This window comes from Camellia sinensis, chromosome 8 (genome assembly GCF_055761805.1).
Source record: "Camellia sinensis isolate YWXY chromosome 8, ASM5576180v1, whole genome shotgun sequence".
NCBI classification, from domain to species: Eukaryota; Viridiplantae; Streptophyta; class Magnoliopsida; order Ericales; family Theaceae; genus Camellia; species Camellia sinensis.
The window spans coordinates 49,964,272-49,985,044 of record NC_138968.1 but is presented as its reverse complement, the minus strand read 5'-3'; the positions used below and the strand labels follow the sequence as shown (position 1 = coordinate 49,985,044).

At 34.2% G+C, this 20,773-nt stretch overlaps 1 pseudogene; it reads left to right on the top strand.

The window, feature by feature from the left end:
* Positions 1–20,272: 20,272 nt before the first annotated feature.
* LOC114266312 (putative aldehyde oxidase 4 pseudogene) lies at positions 20,273–20,773 on the top strand (annotated as a pseudogene).

Here is a 20,773-nt window from a genome sequence, read left to right as displayed (position 1 = left end):
ACGATGGATAGTACCTTCAGCGATGAATAGTAACCGCGAACAAAAAATGCACAATAAGATGAATAATGGCCAAAAATGGTGATTAGAAACTGCCACGGTGAATAGTACTTTCGACAATGAATAATGCCCCCGAGGATGAATAGTGCTCCGCAAAATTGAGTTTTTTTAAGCAAAATAGAGCAATCTCCCTACGTCAAGCAAAACAGTTTCCGATGGTCTCTAAGGCATATGAAGCTTTTGTTTTCTTTTTTAGTTTGAGAGAGTTATGAGGTTTTTATTTTGTTGTAATATTCCCTTCTCTCTCTCTCTCTCTCTTATTTGGTTTGTAATAATTTATTTAAAGTGTTGTAATAATTTCTCGCCCCGCTGCTTTTTATCCCGTTCTTTTACTTGCTTTCTTTATCTGTGAATATGCATCATATTCCCTTCTTTTTTCAATTGAGAAATCACTTAGCACATAGAGAAGTCAAGGCTTCAAGACACCAACATAGGTGTTCACTTTATCTGTTTTATTAGCAATTGGCACACGCGATACATATGCAATTCAAATAAGTAAAAATAAAACAAAACAAAACAAAAAATTACATCTTGTGTGTCACTCAAATGGTAAATGTATTTTTTATTAGACCCAAGGTGTTAGGTTTGAGTCTTACTCGCTTCTCTAACTTTTTTTTAATTTATTGTTTAAGAGGCATTTACACACAAGTCTTATTTTATAGACTTATATTCCATTAAATCTTAACTAAGATTTTTTAAACTTTCAAGTCCCATTAAATTTTTAACAGTTGGAATTACCTTTCAAACAATGATTATTTATCATTTTTTAATTGTCTATAAAGGAACATGATGATATAACATTTATTTTGATTTTTAAAACTTTAAAACATCAATTTTAAAACTGAAAAATTTGAAAAATTTTTGTGCAAAACTGAAATTTTTTTGGGCAAAACTAAAAAAATTATGCCTATAAATGAGTATAATGATGGAACATTGTTGTGCAAAATTAAAAAAAAAAATTGATAACATTCTCAGTTTTAAAATTAGAAAAAACTAATAATGTTATAAGTTTTAAAACTGAAAAAAAAAATTTGAAAAATTTTTCAGTTTTACTGGATAGTTTCACAAACTATCAAATTTTGTATAGCTAAAAAAATAGTATTTTATTTTTATAAAATTTTATATTCAATATTAGTATTATTTGATAGATTCATTTTATAGACTCCAGAAATATAAATTTTATTAAAAATAAATGTGTATAAGAAAAGTTATGAAATTTTTAAGTTTTGAAACAACAAAATAAAAATAATAAGCTATGGAAGTTATCTAGTGCTATTGGAGCATGTTATGCGGTTGCCCAAAAAAGCTATATGATTGTTAGAGAGAGTGAAACTCACAATTTTGTATTGAGATATGAGGCATAATATTTGATAATTGATAGATAACATTATCTTTTTTTTTATATAGAAAATAGATATACAGATAGGCTACTCCAACATATCCACCAGGAAGTATTGCCCCTTAACACCTACAGCATATCTGCAGGAAATCCCACCACACCTACGTCGGGGCCGAAGCTTAGGCCCCCGCATGCTCCAAGCGCTAAGGAGTATGTTTAACCCCAACAAGGGGCTATGGAGACTCGAACCTAAGCCTTGAGCGAGGGATTTGAAGGTCTTATCCACTGAACCAACCCCCTGTTGGTAATAGGTAGATAACATTATCATGTAAGGCACTTGAAACACTTAATATTTTTTCTTTAACACTTCATCCATTGACACTTCAATTCCTTCCACCTTTCTACATGGGTAAAACAGACATAAATAAAAATCTATTGAAGATAGGATCCAGTGGCGTAGTTAGGAATTCAGTGCAAATGAGGCACAAATTAATGATAATTTAGTTTCATTTTTTTAAAAACACTTTTCAAAAAATTCTACTTTCTTGTTTTCCGTATTTTTTTGTTTTTACTATTTTTTTAATATTTTAAGCAATTTTTTTTTTTACTTTTTAGACATACCTACATAAATATACCTAAAAAGTAAAAAAAATTGTGAAAAAAACCTTTTAAAAATTCACTAAAAACTAAAAATACAAAAAAAAAATACAAGAATTCAGTATATTTTTTGTATTTTTATGTATTTATTAATTTTTTAAAATATTTTTTCACAAATTTTTTACTTTTTAGATACATCTAAGTAAGGTGTATCTAAAAAAATAAAAATAAAATGTTTAAAATTTTAAAAATATTCACTAAAAACAAAAAAACACGAATATCAAAAAACTCAATTTTCAAAAAACTCAAACCAAACACACTGATTAATTTTTTTTTTCATAATAAACAACAATGAGATATTATTAAACTTAAATGTTAAGAGTTCATTTAGATAAATGTGAATTTTAAATTAAAGGATTTGAGATTAAATTTTATATAAATTTTGGGAAGTAACTATTTTATAGGTGGATTGAAAAATTAAAAAAGAAGATACGTTGAGACAAAAATGATATATTTTAGTAGAGAAATTCTATAAAACATACTGCAAAAAAAGTGTCTATCATATGTCACAATTATGATCTTCGTGGTCTTTAGTTATAACACATTATAGTGTTAGATATAATTTAATAATAACTTCTTGTGGTTGTTATTTTAGTTATGACTATATATCAAGTAATAGTTAATTATGACTCATTCTGATATTAGTTCTGACCTATTGTAATTTTTTTTATTTTTTTATTTTTATAATTAAAGATGTGTTGCTTGATTATAATTTATATAGTGGTCATTTTAGTTATAAATAGAAAGAAACACATGAAGGATAAACTCCACATGTCAAATGTAACTAACAATTCAATAAATTCTATATCTTCATTGAAATTAATTATGTTTGCATGTCAATAATGATAGACATCACCATTATATTAACATTTTTATAGATAGTAATATGACTTATTATAGCCTCTTTATTTTCAATCAAAATAACCATTATTGTTCTCATAATTTTAAAAATGTCATTGCATTTCACTTTAAATAATTTTTTTATAATTTTTTTTATTTAATATATTTTCTTTATGTTTTAAAAAAAAATATTCCCAAAACCCAAGGAGCACGTGACCCCCATAAGCCCAACGTGGCTCCGCCCTGATAGGACCTCACTGGTTAAAAACAATAAAATAGGATTTAATGGAACATGAACATTACAAATATAACTTTTGAGTAATTAACCTATTTTTTTATTTAAATTGAGAAATTCACTTGTCACACAAAGAAGTCAAGGTTTCAAGAAACCAACATGGGTGTTCACTTTATATATAGTATAAATAGATGAAAAATATAATAATAGATAGTATAGAAGCTTCTATTTGCGCACCACCAATTTTCTCAATACACCATTTTATTTTATTTTAATTATAATTTTGTCCCTTTAACAAATTACTATTGAAAACAAAATGTACACACCTTCCCATCAGCCACTTCCACCTCTTATCACAACCCTTTTGTCGTCACCAACCATCCCTACCACTGCGGCACTCACTCTCGTAACCCTCATCTCCCACAACCTCTTCCTTCCAATGAGAGAGCGAGAGAAATTTAGGATTTAGGTTTTTAGATCTAGGGATGAAAAGAGAGGACTAGGGGTGGCAACAGAGAAGGCTGTTCAAGTAGGAATGGGTTGAAAGATAAGAGGTGACACGAAGGGTGTTGGGGTGAAGAAGGGACAAAATAGGAAGGGAATGGTTGTAAAAAGTGGAGGATTGGTGGAGAAAAGTGTTGGTTCATGTTAAGGTTAGGGTTAGAGTTAAAATTTGAAAATTGGGGGAATTGAAATAGGGAGTTTTTTTTTATAAATCCTCTTTCTAAGAGTTTTATTCCATTCAACCTATATTCGTTTTGATTATTCTATTAAATCCTATTTGAAGTAAGAAGACCAAAATACCTACAATCTCTCATGTCCCTATTAATGTTGATATTTAATGTTAATTGTTATTATGTTTTGATAGTTTCCATGTATTAAGATGTTGACTGTCATTATATTCATATTAATTTGAAATAAATTTTTGTCATTGTGTTGTCAATTACATGATATGAATATTCACATTATTAGATTCATATTAATTTGAAATGAATTTTTGTCATTTTGTTGTCAATTACATGATGTGAATATTCATACTAAAACATACGAATGTGAACGTTCACATCACTACATTAGATGAGAGAGAATGTTCACATGTTGTGAACGTTCACATCACTACATGTTGTGAATAACAATATGTTGTCAATTAAAAATATAATGAAAGCTATTTTTAAAAATAAAAAAGTTCACATGTTGTGACCGTCCACATCACTACATTAGATGAGAGTTTATTTTTCATAAAGGTATTGTGAACGTCTACATCAGATGAGAGAGAATGTTCACATTATTTTAAATGTGTTGTCAATTAAAAATATATTTATATTAGATGAGAGAGAATGTTCACATTATTTTTAACATGTTGTCAATTAAAAGTATATTCACATTATATAATAATATAAAATAATAGCATCGATGTTATTTAATTTGTGTATAAAATTTTTTATGCCTTGGTCCTTTCCTTTCTCTCTCCTCCCCCAACATTAAATATCAATATTAAATATAAAGGCATAAAAGTCTAAGTAAATAATGTAAATCAAGAAAAAAAAAATTATAAAATAAAAGTATAAATACATGAGATTAAGTGGGTTAAAAAAATCTTTCATAGACTTTTTAAGTTAGAACACTTCTAAATGAGATTTATCAATAAAAATCTCATTGAAATAAAATGGTGTGAACTAAACAAAATTCAAAAAAAATCAAAATGTGTGTGAATGCGATCTTAATGGTGTGTGTTGAAATAAATTGTGATGAGTAAATAGAACTACCTAAATTATAGATAATAATATTGATGATATATATATGAGTATTACATTATGGGTCTTAATGTTTTACAAGATTTCACTTTGTTAATTTCATCAATTTTAATCTTATTTTTAATTCGCTTTTAATGGAGTCCCTTCATCATTTTATCCGTTACTATTTCAGATAGAAAATAACATTTGAGAAACTGAAGAGACCAAAGAAGAATTCAAATAAGATTAGGAATCACTGATGTAATTTATTCATTTTTATTTTTTGGATGAGAATTGTTAAAATGTCCAAGTGTGTCACACTAGTCATTTTTTTATACGGTGATTTTATTTACACACCACTAATACTCTCAGTATAGATTATTACTTAATACATACACAAAATAATTTGTAGGGTTTAAAAATATCTTATTTCACACCTTAACTCTCCATCACTAACCATATATTAACACATCACTAACTATTTAAATGCACACCATTATCCACATCAAAAACTCTTCTTTTTCACCACTACACACAACAAAAAAGCCCCAACAATCTTCAGAACAGTGATCACATTTGTCAGTTTTGATCTTCATCGTCAGCAGAAGTTTCATTCGGCCTCCATCTTCGCCGATGTTGATCTTCATTGTCAATGTTGAACTCTCATCTCTCATCGACATTTCTAATTACCATTCTCACCATTGATTCATAAGTGTATGTTAATGGTCAAGATGATGAAACATGAGCCTACCTTTTAAGTAATAAATTCACTTTTATAGTCAACAACACAATCAGTTTTAATATTGTGACGTTGGATAAGTATATTATTTCGTAAAAAATTTAGGTATAGTATTTTGTAAAAAATTTAACAAATTCATCAAATTAGTCATATTTAAGAATACAGAGTTGAACAAACTTAATGTGTTCAAAAATTTATATTTGAACAATGAATAAAAGTTTAATTTATTTTAACTGAACTAACTTAAACTGTTCAATTTTTTATGTATGGACATTTAATATGTGGACAATATTAATAATTTGAACAAAATTATATTGTTTAAATACAAATAATCGAAGATTGTGTAAAATTTCAACTCTGGTTATCCGAACATGACGAACAACTCATCTTCCCATCATACAAATGAGATAAATAAAAAACCAAAAAGTTAAGTCATAAACTTAATTTTTCAATGTTCTTAAATCCTAAATCATCAAAGACAATTATGTTTTGAGTTTGAAAAATAAGCATAATGGAGAAGAGAATGAAGTGAGCTACTTGATAATGAATGATATCACGAGTGTATATTAATGGTGAAGATATCGAAGAAATATAATATTTATATGTTAATACCCTAAACCCTATAGGAATGATGGTGTGTGAAGAGTATTTGTGTTTGAAATATGAAATTTTTAAATAGATAGAAGGACAAATTACACAAATAGTCCCTGTAGTTTGGGGCTTATGTCACTTTAGTTCTTAACTTTTCAATTGTGACACATTTGACCCTGAATTTTGAATCATGTTCCAAATAAGGACAATTGAATATATAATTAGATTTTTCAAGGGTAAAATTGTCAATTTGATAAAATATAAACTAATTTGACAAAAATAAATGTCAAACAAATATTTTTTAATTTTTAAAAATTATTTCAACCTACTAAAAATAAAATTATGTAGAATTGATAAATCTTTTAGACATTTATTTATTTTTTTTACCAAATTAATTTTTATTATGTGTTTGGATGATGATCATGTAAAATTAATTTTAAAAAAATTAATTATTTAATTTTTATTAATTTTATATAATTTTATCATTGGTGGATAAAAATAATTTTAAAAAAATTAAAAATATTTTTTTGACATTTATTTTTGTCAAATTAGTTTATATTTTATCAAATTGACGATTTTACCCTTAAATAATCTAATAATATTTTCAATTGTCCTTATTTGGAATAAGATTCAAAATTCAAGGTCAAATGTATCACAATTGAAAAGTCAGGGACCAAAGTGACATAAGCCCCAAACTATAGGGACTATTAGTGTAATTAACCCTAAATAGAATATATCTCATGTTGTCCTTATAGTCATTTCACTAAAGGATATTATTACAATATAAATTTAATCTACTAATAATATGTACTGAAAAAATTAGTGGTGTAAATAGAATCAACCTTTTCTATAAACAAAAATATTAATAATAATTGGCAAAAAAAACCACATTGCACCGCAATTAGAGTGAGTTTTAAATTTAAAAAAAAAATTAAATTACAAAAAATAAAGTAAAAGCTCGTTAAAATTGGAGAGCGAAACGATATAATTTACTAATACATAGGGGGGGTTTAGATGGAATGTTTGTGTCATTGGATTGTAGCTTGATTTGATGTTGCTCTTCCATCTCCATGGCTCCACCATCTTTCTTTGTCCTAGATAATAATAAAACTCCATGCACGTTTCAATGAAATGCGGGGCCCAAAGCATGCCCTCCAATTACAACATTGAAATGAGCTTTGCTTTTGCTGCTGGGCACACTACATTACTCAATTTATTTTTATTTTTTAAATTTTTTTTTTTTAGGTTGGATCCCACTACCTCTCTCAAATCTCTACCCTTTTCTTCAACTTTCTCTCAGATATCTACCCGTTCCTTCATTTGTTTTTATTTGCGTAATGATTAAAATGTTATCCTCGCAAGATCTTTATAAATCTAAATTATTTATGATATAAATTTTATATATATATGAGTAGATTTTATAATGCATGAAAGATCATGATTATTTTGAAAGTGTGAAGATCATCTCCAAAAGGATTTCAAATATTTTTCTTTTTCTTTTAAATAATATGGAATCAATATATTGGTCAGACCTTTAGGCTTAACCCCAAATGTTAGAGTAAGGTATTTTATGTAGTTTTTTTTTCTTTTCTTTTTTTAAGAGATTACAAAACTTAATATATTACGCATTTAATAATAATTCATCTAATAAAATATATTGGAGTATAAAATAGATTCAAAAAGGATAAAGAAAATCTCAATGCAAGGCATATAGGAAAAAAAATAAACCTCCACATAAGGAGGAGAAAACCTCCATAAAAAGAGAAAACCTCTACATAAAAATATTATTGAAACAAAAAAATAAAAATAAAAATAAAAAATAATCAACAAGTAAACAATACTAATCACTTTCATGATTCATTCATTGTCGCAGCTAGTAGCTTTGGTACCTTCATCTCTGGCTCTGTATACACTACAAAATAAAATATCCTAGATCTGAGATGGTGACCTAACGTATAACAACACATTTAGAAGTACCAGATCGGGGTCATGAATCAAATTTGAGACTACATCTGAAAGCTTTCTCGCTGGCAAGCTAATAATGGAGAAATGAGAAATAGTAATGGCTAGCATGGTGAAAGAAATCACAGGAGAAGAAACATAGTTAAACTAACGTAATGTATTTTTTCACTTATTTATTGTTAAATAATAAAATTGGAATTTAAAAAATTACTTTATGATCAGCTCCAGATAGGGGCGAAGCCAAAGAAGGCCTAGGGGGTGACGTGCCCCCCTTCAATTTTGAACTTTTTTTGTTTTTGTTTTGTAGTCATATACAAAATGTATTCTTTTTTTTCTTAACATTTTCTTAAGTTAAGGATTTATTGTATTGTTCACAATAAGTAGTTATTTAATGCTTTTGGAACACTATGTGGTATTGTTTATGTAGTAGTCTAAACCAATAGTGTAGCGAGAAATTTTATGGATTGAATATAATTAACTCATTATTTTCAAGTAGTTGACAAACTACTTAATGTGATTTGTGATTTCTTATGCTTTGAACATCACATAGGCAACAACATATGGTACTCTAAGACTATTTAATAATTTTCATTCAAAACACATCATTTATAAGCAATATCATCTCTTTAATATTTTCTATCAAATAAAAATTAAATAGATTTTATAATAATTTGTGCCATAAATGATGCGTTTTTATTTTCTAAAATTAGGAATTTTGATCCATAATTGTTTATGCTAAAATTACAAACTTATATCACCAACCCGCACCGCGCTATTACACTCTATTATAGAATTTTGATTTGTTCCTATTAATAATGATTTTTAATTTCTTATGCTTAAATTTAGCTCTTAAAATTATTATTATCTTAATGTTGATCATGATTTTTTTTAAAATAAAAAATTATAATTAATAAGTGTCCCTCTAACTTAATTTCTTGACTCCGCCAATAACTCCAGATATTGAGTATTTAATCGTATCAAACTCCAACTCTAATATATGACATTAGTTCGATCACGTGAAATAGGATTTTAAAGGCAAGTAATTCGTTTTACAAGCTATCATTTTATTTTATTTGTCCTTTTGATAATTAACAACAGAAGAAAAGGGTTGTTTTTCTGCATATGCATTTTTATTCATTAAAAAAAAACGGAGAAAATAAAAGTGTCCTCATGAATTGATTTAGCATCTATCATAAAAATAATAGGGTCAAAGAGAAATATATTTGTGTACAGTCTTTTTTTGGATAATTAATTCTTGCCCTAATCCCTAATTCATGTTTCTTCATCAAATGTTGCACTTATTCCTGGTTATTCTATTTTATTTATTATTACGGTACTCGGGCCATAAACCTAGCATCTAAGGATAAATTACAAATACATCTATTGAGATTTGATTAAAATACGAATCGCCCCTGTAGTTTTGAAAATTATATTTCACCCATGAGATTTTTAATTTCATAATAAATCGTCACTTTTATTAATAAATCATTAAATCAGTTAACAATTTTTAATGATGTTAGAAATATGTTTCAATTAATAATTTATGTAATTTTATTATTATTTGGGAGAGCAATTACGAATTTCTTTTTTTTTAGTTAATTTGGTAAATAAAAAATTCTAACAATTGGGTATTTGTAATTTTTCAAACCACATAAAACAATATGTACTTTAAGCAAACCTCAGGAGTATATTTGTAATTTACCCAAATGACCAAACTAACCATTATTTATTCTACTCTCTTCAACGATTGTTAAATCTTTTTGAATCTATACAAGTAAATTTTTTGTTTTATCTGTCCAAAACTCTGTCTTTCTCTTCTCATTCTCTCTTTATCAGTCTCTCTCTCTCTCTCTACAAACCCATTTCTCTTTTCTCTCTCTTTCTCTCTCCTCCTTTCTCTCTCTCTCTCTCTCTCTCTCTCTCTCTCTCTCTCTTTATTTCCTTCTAATCTCTACTGTCATTCTACTTATTTCCCTCTCATATTTCTCTGTCTTCTCACAATGAGTATATAATTGGAGAAAGCTAGTGTAACGGCCCAAAACGCATGTCACAATTATCCGTAATTAATTATGCACTAATATGAATTAATTAGGGACTATCTGTTTGAATTGGAAAAATATCTGTTGAGGCTACAACTTCGGGACTGAAATTGATGACTGTAATGGGTTCGGAAAACGAAATTGAACACGCCTATGTGTTACCGGGAATTTTTAGAGCCATTTGGGAAATTTAATTGAAAATTGATTTTCGTTTGATTCGCTAAGCGATGTTTGGCTCAACTTTTTGGCACAAATATATATATAACTAAAGACAAGGCTAAGGACCCTTGTTTGACTCAAAACAAAAGAAGAAAATATCTGAGAAAGGGAGAGAGAGTTCGAAAGAAAGGGAACCAAGGGGAAAAAGAAGATAGAAAGGGGAAACCAAGCTAAACCTTCTCCAATTAACCATCTAAGGTAAGATTTGTTATGAAATTAGGTTGTTTGATCCTTGACATCTAGCAAGTTAACTCAAGATCTTAGCATGAGTGCATGAAATTCTTGTGCATATGTATTTACTTTGCACTTAGTTCTTTAATTGTGAGCAACCTCCATGAATTTTGAGTTTATGAGCATGTTTTATGAAATTTCATCTCAAGTCAAGGTTTGATCCTTTATATAATGCATTTGGATTTTATTTTGAAGTTATGATGTTTAATTTAAGTTGTTTTCAAGTGTTTGGGCCTTGAGTTTTATGATTTTGAGGTTAATTTGGCAAAAAGAAAGACCCACGGTTTAGCAGAAATTCGGACTGGTTTTTCACCCAGACCGCTCGAGCGGCCCGGGCCATCGCTCGAGTAGCCAAACAGTGTTTTGGCTACTGCAGTTCCACCGCTCGTGCGGCCTAGGCCACCGCACGAGCGGCCAAGCCACTGCACATGCGGCCTGGGCCACCGCACGTGCGGCCAAACAGTGCACATTTTCCAATTTTGTTTTTTTATTGTTTTCTGACTTCCGGGCCTTCATTTACTTGATTTTCACATGCTATACGCATCCATTAGCATCTCATAAACATGAAACAAAGTAAGAAAAGAATAGAATCCACTAATTGATTCGGTGACTTGATGTTTATGTGTGTTAAGAAATTGTGCTATGAATGTTTGTATTTGTAGGTCAAACCTCGAAGACCGTGCAACCGGTTTAGAAAACCCACTGTGAGTAACATTTCTGTAAAGTTATGTTGATAAAAATTATGTTTTAACTGTTATTGATACGCTATGTTTTCTCAAAGTGCTATCTTGATTCTGTGAACGAATATCCTATTTGCGAAACTAGTATGGCATCTACGGATAGTCCCAAGTCATGGGGGACGGCACATTAGTTCGGGTCCATGACATATACGTGATACGAGATCTCGTTAGCCACTTCATTGTGGTGATATCTGTTAATCGGTAACCGGAACCGATTCTCTAGTCAGAAGACGATATATGTTGTATCCTATGAGATGTACCATTATGTTACGTTCTGATATGAATGTTTATAAATGATTTATGTTATGAATACCTTATATGTGGAATTCGTTCACTACTCCTTTACTTTAATGTTACTCACTGGGCTTTAGCTCACTGTTTGTATATATATGTATTATAGGTGAGCGTTTTGGGAGTCAAGCCTAGGCGGAGTCTTGAACCGAGCCGCCGTTTTGAAGCCTACCAGGTGTTTTGGGTGCCTCCGAGTTGGGGCTAGGCCTGGAAGGCCGATAGCAGCTTTGTTTTTGTTGTACACTTGTGGCACGTGCCTATGTTTTGTGTTTGTTACTTCGTTATATGTTATGTAATGTAAGTGGGTAAATTAACATTTTTGGCATGTAAATATTTGTTCATATAGATGCACAGCTCTTTGGACTCTTGGTATTTTGTCTTTGCTTCCGCTAGCACCGATTATTTACGTTTTGTACAGGAAGGCCTGTGGTAATCTTGGATTACTGGCCGGTTACGGTGCCAAACTTTTAGGAGCGGGTTTGGGTCGTGACAGCTAGATCCCTTCCCTCAATTCCATCACCACCATCGTCTAGTTCATCTCCGACCACTACTCATCATTTTCTCTTCACTGTCTAATGGGACTTCGCCCTCTTCCGCAGTTGGAACCACCTCAAGTACTACGCCGACCTCATAGAAAAAGAACAACCGTAGTGACACAAATCTAAGCGATCCATATGTATATATATCATATATGTCTTTGTTTTTGTTCTCTCTCTCACTCTCTCTCACATCTTCATTTTCTCTACTCATCGTTGATAAGGCTCCCCGCGATTACATCGATGCCACCGCCGCCACCTCGGCTCATCCTCCTCCTCCTCTGGTGGCTCCGTCAAATCCGAGAAAACTAATGCAAAATACAAAGAAAACTAAGTCAAATTTGAGTTGTAGGTCGAGATCTAACTATCGTGAGCTATTTATACTAATCTGTCTCCATCAACGGCGGTAAAGACAGAGAGACCATAACGATGTCGTGTTGCCTAATGGCTAGAAGGCTACAGCATGCATATTCTTCATTACGTCATCCATTAATTTGCCTCCCACAGACCCTCTTCCTCAAAGAAGCGACGACAGTCGACAACACCATCCCTAATTTCACTCCATGCTACACTTCCATCAAACCCTCATCATCCTCTTCCACCAACGATATCCTCCATTCTTGTTACTTCTTTTACCAAAATATATATATATACACACACACTCACACAAACAGATAGTAATTTCCAAATTTTTGTATAGAATCAATTTAAATGGTCAAATTTGTTAAATTATTGTTCCAAAGAAATTTATATAGAACTTGTGTTTGTATGGTTGTATCTGTTTGTGTCTATTTCAATACATAAAAAAATAATAAATAAATAAATAATTGAACACATATTAATAATTGAACACATATTCAAGAGGGTGTTAATTTGGACAGATAAAAAAACTAACATATATTTCAACAGATAGGAAAAAATTGAACAGATAATGAAAAAATAATTTGTATGGTTCTATCTGTTTGTCTATTTCAACAGATAGAAAAAAACAAAAAGCATATGTGTTCAATAGATAAGAAAAAATTAATACATATTTCAACAAATAGAGGAAAATTTTAAACTGATAAGGGAAAAATAATTGAACAGATAGATACAAATTTGAATAGATAGATTGAAAAATTTTGAACAGATAAAAAAATTTAACAGATAGATTAAAGGGTAAAATTGGAAACAAAATATCCTCCAAAATAACAAAATGTACTTCTCACCACAATATTTCACAAAGAGTATACTTTTCAGTCAAAAAAATATATATACATACATATATATATATATATATATATATATTCGTAAGACCTAATACCTTACACTCTTTAAAATGGATTTTTCGCTAATTTTTATTATTATTTTGGTGTGTATTTATATGCACGCGTGTTTTGTGTGTATACAAGATGACAAATGAGATTTAAACGCTCCTAGTTTCTCAGCCTAGTTGCAGAGTTATTTTCGACATATGTCTGGCAATGAATAACAATACAAATATAATTTGTTCTCTTTTTTTATTTCTTTAACAAAAAAGGTGGATGGAATGCAATAGTGCTTAGATGGGTCTCACATTGGATTACTCACCTCGCTAATGTTTAGGGAAAAACTTAAGAGATACTAGTGTAATTATATCAAAAATGTAAGTCTAACTCTATTTTTTTTAAATTTCAAGAGAAATGAGCGTAATTTACCCTTTAATGCAACAATCACTACTACATACAATCCCATCACAGGATAGAAAAATAAACATCTTAAAAGTTGAACCAACAACCTCACATCATAAAATAGTATTACATTAATTTACCATACTTTATCAAAATGTAACATTGCATTCTATGCACTTTTTGTATTTGCATCATTGCCAGAAAGGTAAGGAAAGATGGCACACCAAAACATGAGTTATGTTGCTTATTAAATAATAATATGCTTAAATTGCCTTTCACCAATCTGTCTCAGCTAAGCATAGTTTGTCTTAGGATAAATTATAATCTAACCCCTTGTGGTTTGTCTCAAAAACACGGAGCCCCTCCTGTAGTTTCATTTGTAACAACTAAATACCAAATTGTAATTTTTGACAGATCCATTTATTTAACCAGAGTGTGAGATTCACGAGCATGAAAGTGTAAGCAGCACTCTCTCCTGCCAAAAACATTACATTTTTGGACCAAAACACCCTTTCTCTCTCCCCTCATTATATAAATATGCAACAAACAGATTGAGGCCTCTGAAATTGAGCAGATTATCTCAGGATTTCTTCCTCAGGATTTCTTCCTCTATCCAGCTTGGGTCTTCAAGATGGGAAGTTTAGATCATGTTGTGAAGTTGGTACCACCAGTATTGAGTTTTGGTGTTGTTCCAATGCATCATTGCTTTGCTTCTTGCCGTTGGTTTTGTTAGTCTCAACACGCATGGTTGTGGTTGTGTTTGAGCTTAGTCCAGTCTGGTTTCTTGGCTGGTTAAGCTTACGGTGTGTAGCTCATGTTGCAAAGAGTCTCTCTCTAGATTTTCTCTAGAGAGAGAAAGTTCCAATCATAGTGGTGAAAGGAGTGGTGGGTTTAGAGCTCGTCACCTGGTTGCTGCTTTACTTTGTTGGTTTCTCTCATGCTGCTTTACTTTGTGGTTGTGGTTGTGGTGCTTGTGTTGTTCTACTGTCAAAGTATAATCCCGTGGATGAAGAAGTTGAAAATTTTACAGTAAGTTCATGTCTTACACTTCTTTGTAGTGTAAACAAGTGTTCAATTACTACAACTAAAGGCCTTGGAAATAGTAAACATGGGTTTCACCCAATCAACCAAAGGTTTGCTGGTTTCTGTTAGTGTATAATTGTTAATAGCTGTTATAGCATCATAACTTAGCATTATAGCTTTAGCATAGCTTTATCTTTTATATTGTAAATGCTTTATGCTTTCAGTGGGCATCCAATGCATCATATCCTCTCTATAAAGAGAGTGCATTCTCTTTGTAAACTTGCATACACAATTATAGATAATTCAGTGTCTCTCTCTCTCTATCAAACTATTGTTTCATGGTATCAGAGCCCAGGTATACAATTCTGGCATTTTTCAATTTTGGTGTTTAGTCCTGTACACAGTGGAACTACACCAAACAGCTCGGAATCTCCTTACAATTCCAACGGCACCACGCACGTCATCAGAAACTCCCTCACGCGCTCTCACGCGCCTCATTTGTGATCGGTGCGTCTCTTCTTCCGTCGCCACTCTCACACGCGCCTTCACGTGCCTTCAGGTCTGCTCCTTCATGCGCCGCGCCTGCTACCGTGCACCCGCGTGCGCCATCCCTCTACCACGAGCCGCACCTGCGCCGTTCCACTATCGTGCACCCACCTGCGCCATCCTGCTATTGTGAGTCGCGCGTGCGCCAGTTTTGCTAACGTGCACCGCTGACATCATCTTACATTCTGCTGACATCATCTCTACACAGTACATATTTCCTAGCTATTTTCGACCTTCCGGACTCATTGGTACACTCTGTTTTACCTAATTTTGCTCCTACAGGTCTATTCCTATTAATTTAGCCCGATTCAACTATTATTATGGATCGTCATGATGCCTCCCATCCCATTTCCGTTATTTTGAATGGTTCAAACTATGTTCTGTGGGCCCAAGCCATGTCTTCCTTCCTCAAATGAAAGAAGCTCTGGCGAATTATCATCAGGGATGTGACCAAACCGGTGAAAGACAGTGACACTAATGAAACTACTGCTACTACTGCTACATATGAAGACCGACTTGAGGAATGGGACAGTCAGAATTACCAAATCATTACCTAGTTTCGAAATACCTCTGTTACCTCTATCAATCTTCAGTTTGGTCGCTTTCAGCTTGACTCTGTAGCTACTCCTGCAAAAGCCATCTGGAATTTTTTGAAAGAACGATACCAGACTACTGGTCTTGCCCGTCAATATCAACTTCAGAACCAACTTCACCGTATGCGCCAAGAATCCACTCAGTCCATTAATGACTTCCTTTCTCAAATGTACTCTGTTTGGGATCAACTTGCTCTTTCAGAACCAACTTGGCATGACCGAGAAGATGCCGTTTTATTTACTATCTATCGCAATCAGCAAAGGTTGGTGCACTTTCTCATGGCTCTTACTTCCTCTTTTGAGCCCGTACGTGTCTCTCTGCTTCATCGTCATCCATTGCCCACTCTTGAACAAGCAATTTCTGAGTTGCTATCAGAGGAGACTCGTCTCGGTAGTCTTCAAACTCATCATGTGGACTCTGTTCTTGCCACTCCTCTGTACCGGCCATCATTTACCTAGCGGACCACTGTCTGCCTCTATTGTTAGAATCGGGGCCTTCTTTCAACACATCTCCTGGTCAATTGCCCCGTCAGATCCTGCCGCTATTGCAACAAACTTGGTCCTGGTCATTTGCAACAAGATTGTTTTCGCAACCCATCCCGATCATCCTCCAATAGCCACTCCTCTCGCGGTGGCTCTTCCCGGGGGAGCTTTTATCGTTTCGGGAATCAGTCTCATCACACTGTTACTGCTGCTTCCGGGAATCAGTCTCATCACACTGCTGCTACTGCCTCTGAGGGGTTCTCTGAGTCACCTGCTCCGTCTACCCCTCGCTTTTCTCAAACAGATGTAGAGGCCATGCTCAAACATCTTCTCTCCCCTTCTGGTACACCTTCTCCTACTGCTTTGTCTGTGATCCCAAGTAACTCTTCTTGGTATTTTGACTCTGCCTGTTGTAATCATATGACCTCCAGTTCTACTATATTTTCTTCCATCTCTTCATCTCCTCATATTCCCTCAATTCATACTGCTGATGGTTCCCTCATGTCTGTCCGTCATGTTGGTACTGTTTCCACATCTTCTTTATCTATACCTCAAGTTTATCATATCTCTGCTCTCACCTTAAACCTTATTTCCATTGGTCAATTATGTGAACTTGGTCTAACTGTCATATTTTCTGCTACTGATTGTTTGGTACAGGACCCTCAGACGGGGCAGACTATTGGGATCGGCCGTAAGCATGGACGTTTCTATGAACTCATTCACCTTCATGTTCCTGCCTCTCCTCAGATCGCTACTCCTGCATCTACTTCCTCATTATCTCCCTTTCATCTTTGGCATTGTCGCTTAGGGCATATTTCTGTTAATCGCTTAAAGTCTTTGGTTTTTAGTGGACAGTTGAGTCATGTAATTCCAGATAATTTCGATTCTATACCCTGTCAACTTGCCAAACAACCTGCTTTATCATTTAATAAAAGTACTTCTGTTTCCCTTGCACCTTTTGATCTTATACATTCGGATATTTAGGGCCCCTCCCTACTACTACTATGGGGGAATCTCGCTATTTTATTGTTTTTATTGATGATTTTTCCTGGTTTACTTGGCTTTTTCTCATGAAAAATAGGTCTAAACTTAAACACATTTATTATAGATTTGCCCAAATGGTCCACACCCAATTCTCCAAAGCCATCAAAATTTTTCGCTCTAACAATGCTATGGAATATCGAGATTCAGATTTCCTTTCCTTTCTTCAGCGTCATGGTACACTGCCTCATCGTTCCTGTGCTGGCACGTCCCAGCAAAATGGCCGCGCTGAACGGAAACATAGGCATATTCTTGACACTACTCGCGTTCTCCTTCTATCTTCTTCCTGCCCTGAAAACTTTTGGGGGGAAGCTGCCCTCACTGCTGTTTACACTATCAATTGTGCTCCTACCCCTGTCATCCATAATCAAACTCCCTTTGAACGTCTGCAGGCACTCCCTCTCCTTACGCCAATCTTCGGGTTTTTGGCTCTACCTGCTTTGTTCTGCTTCAATCCCATGAACACACCAAGCTTGAACCTCGTTCTCGTTTTTGTTGCTTTCTTGGGTATGGAATTGAACATAAAGGCTTTCGCTATTGGGATCCTCTCTCTAAACGTCTTTGTATCTCCCGACATGTCATTTTCTAGGAGCACCAAATGTTTTCCTCACTATCCTCCTTTCACTTACCCGCACTTTCCACTAATGTACTGTTTACTAATCCTTCCATAGATCTTTTCTCTGATGATTTTGATACAGGTTCCACCTTCATCGAGACGCCCTTGCTCACTCCTGATCCCGTCCAGCCTGCTCTCCCTGAAGGTCCACCTCTCATTGCCACACCTCCTTCTCCACCGGTTCTTCCTCCTACCAATCCTCCTACGGGTCGACCACGCTGGGTAACTCAACCTCCTATCCATCTTCGTGATTATATTGTTGGATCTGCTGCCTTCTCCACTTATGAACCTACCTCCTATCGTGAGGCTTGTACTAATCCTCTTTGGCAGCAAGCTATAACTGATGAACTCCAGGCCTTAGACAAAACTCATACTTGGGATCTTGTTGATCTTCCTCCTAGCAAGACTGCGATTGGCTGCAAATGGGTTTACAAAATCAAAACACATTCTGATGGCTCTATTGAACGCTACAAAGCTCGTCTTGTTGCCAAGGGTTTCAACCAGGAATATGGTATTGATTATGAGGAGACATTCTCTCCTGTTGCTCGGCTTACCTCTGTTCGTAGTTTACTTGCTGTTGCTGCTACTTGCCCCTGGGGGCTCTTTTAGATGGATGTCAAAAATGCTTTCCTCAATGGTCATCTTCTTGAGGAGGTCTACATGCAACCTCCACCTGGGTCCACTTTTCCACCTCATCAGGTTTGCAAACTACAGGGTGCTCTCTATGGCCTCAAGCAAGCGCCTCGTGCTTGGTTTGCTAAGTTCAGTTCTACCATTCATGACTTCGGGTTCACCTCTAGCTCCTATGACTCTGCTCTTTTTATATGGACTACACCTCATGGTACCACTCTTCTTCTTCTGTATGTGGATGATATGATTATCACTGGTAATGATGAAGCTGGTATTCTCCACCTCAAACAGTTTCTCCACCGTCAGTTTGAGATGAAGGACCTTGGTACTCTTAACTACTTCTTAGGCCTTGAAGTCTCTCATGATTCTACTGGTTCCTATTTGTCCCAGGCCAAATATGCATCCGATCTTCTGGCTCATGCTGGTCTTACTGATTGCAAAACTACCTCTACTCCAGTTAATCCTCAGATTCGTCTCACTCCTCTCGATGGGACTCTTCTCTCCGATGCTACTCTTTATCGCCAGCTCGTCGGCAGTCTTGTCTATCTCACAGTGACTCGTCCTGTCATTGACTATGCTGTTCACATTGTCAGTCAGTACATGTCGGCTCCTCGCACTCCCCACTATACTGCTCTACTCCGCATCATTCGCTACCTCAAAGGCACTATGTTCCATGGCCTTCACTTCTCTGCTTCCTCCTCTCTTGAACTGCGTGCCTTTTCCAATGCTGATTAGGTTGGGGATCCTACGGATCGACGCTCTACCACGGGATTCTGCTTCTTCTTAGGGGATTCTCTTCTTGCTTGGCGTAGCAAAAAACAATCCCTCACTGCCCACTCTAGCACTGAAGCTGAATACCGAGCTCTTGCTGATACTACTCAAGAACTTCTCTGGCTTCGCTGGCTCCTTGTTGATATGGGTGTTTCTTCTTCTGGTCCTACCCCTCTCTATTGTAACAATCAGAGTGCCATTCAGATTGCTCACAATGATGTTTTTCATGATCGCACCAAACATATTGAGATTGATTGTCATTTCATTCGCCAGCATGTTACCTGTGGTACTGTTCATCTTCTCCCTATTGCTTCAATCGATCAACCCGCTGATATCTTCACTAAGGCTCATCCTCCTGGACGCTTCAATGATCTTGTTTCCAAACTCAACTTGGTTGATGCTTTCCCTCCTTGAGTTTGCGGGGGGATGTTAGTGTATAATTGTTAATAGCTGTTATAGCATCATAGCTTAGAATTATAGCTTTAGCATAGCTTTATCTTTTATATTGTAAATGCTTTATGCTTTCGGTGGGCATCCAATGCATCATATCCTCTCTATAAAGAGAGTGCACTCTCTTTGTAAACTTGCATACACAATTACAGACAATTCAGTCTCTCTCTCTCTCTCTCTCTCTCTCTCTCTCTCTCTCTCTCTCTATCAAACTATTGTTTCAGTTTCCATGCTTCTCAATGTGGATTTTGTACACCCGGAATGTGCATTTCGCTCTTCTCGGCTCTTATCAATGCTGAAAAGGCACCACGGGCGGAGCCCCCTCCAGGATTCTCCAAGCTGACAGTTTCAGAAGCTGAAAAGGCTATTGCGGGAAATCTCTGTCGATGTACTGGGTATCGGCCCATTGTTGATGCCTGCAAAAGCTTTGCCGCTGATGTTGACATGGAAGATTTGGGAATCAATTCTTTTTGGAAGACAGGAGAGAGTAATGAAGTGAAGGCAAGTAAATTACCATTTCACAACCCAAGTGATCAGATTTGTACATTTCCTGAGTTCTTGAAAAACGAAATTAGATCTTCTATGCTTTTGTGTTCCAAAAGTAATTATTGGTATCAGCCAGTTAATGTTAAGGAGCTTACGAGCATGCTGCTAGCTGAAAACGATACACAGGTTAAATTAGTTGTTGCTAACACAGGTACTGGTTATTACAAGGAAGTAGATCACTACGACAAATACATTGATCTGAGGCACGTCTGCTGA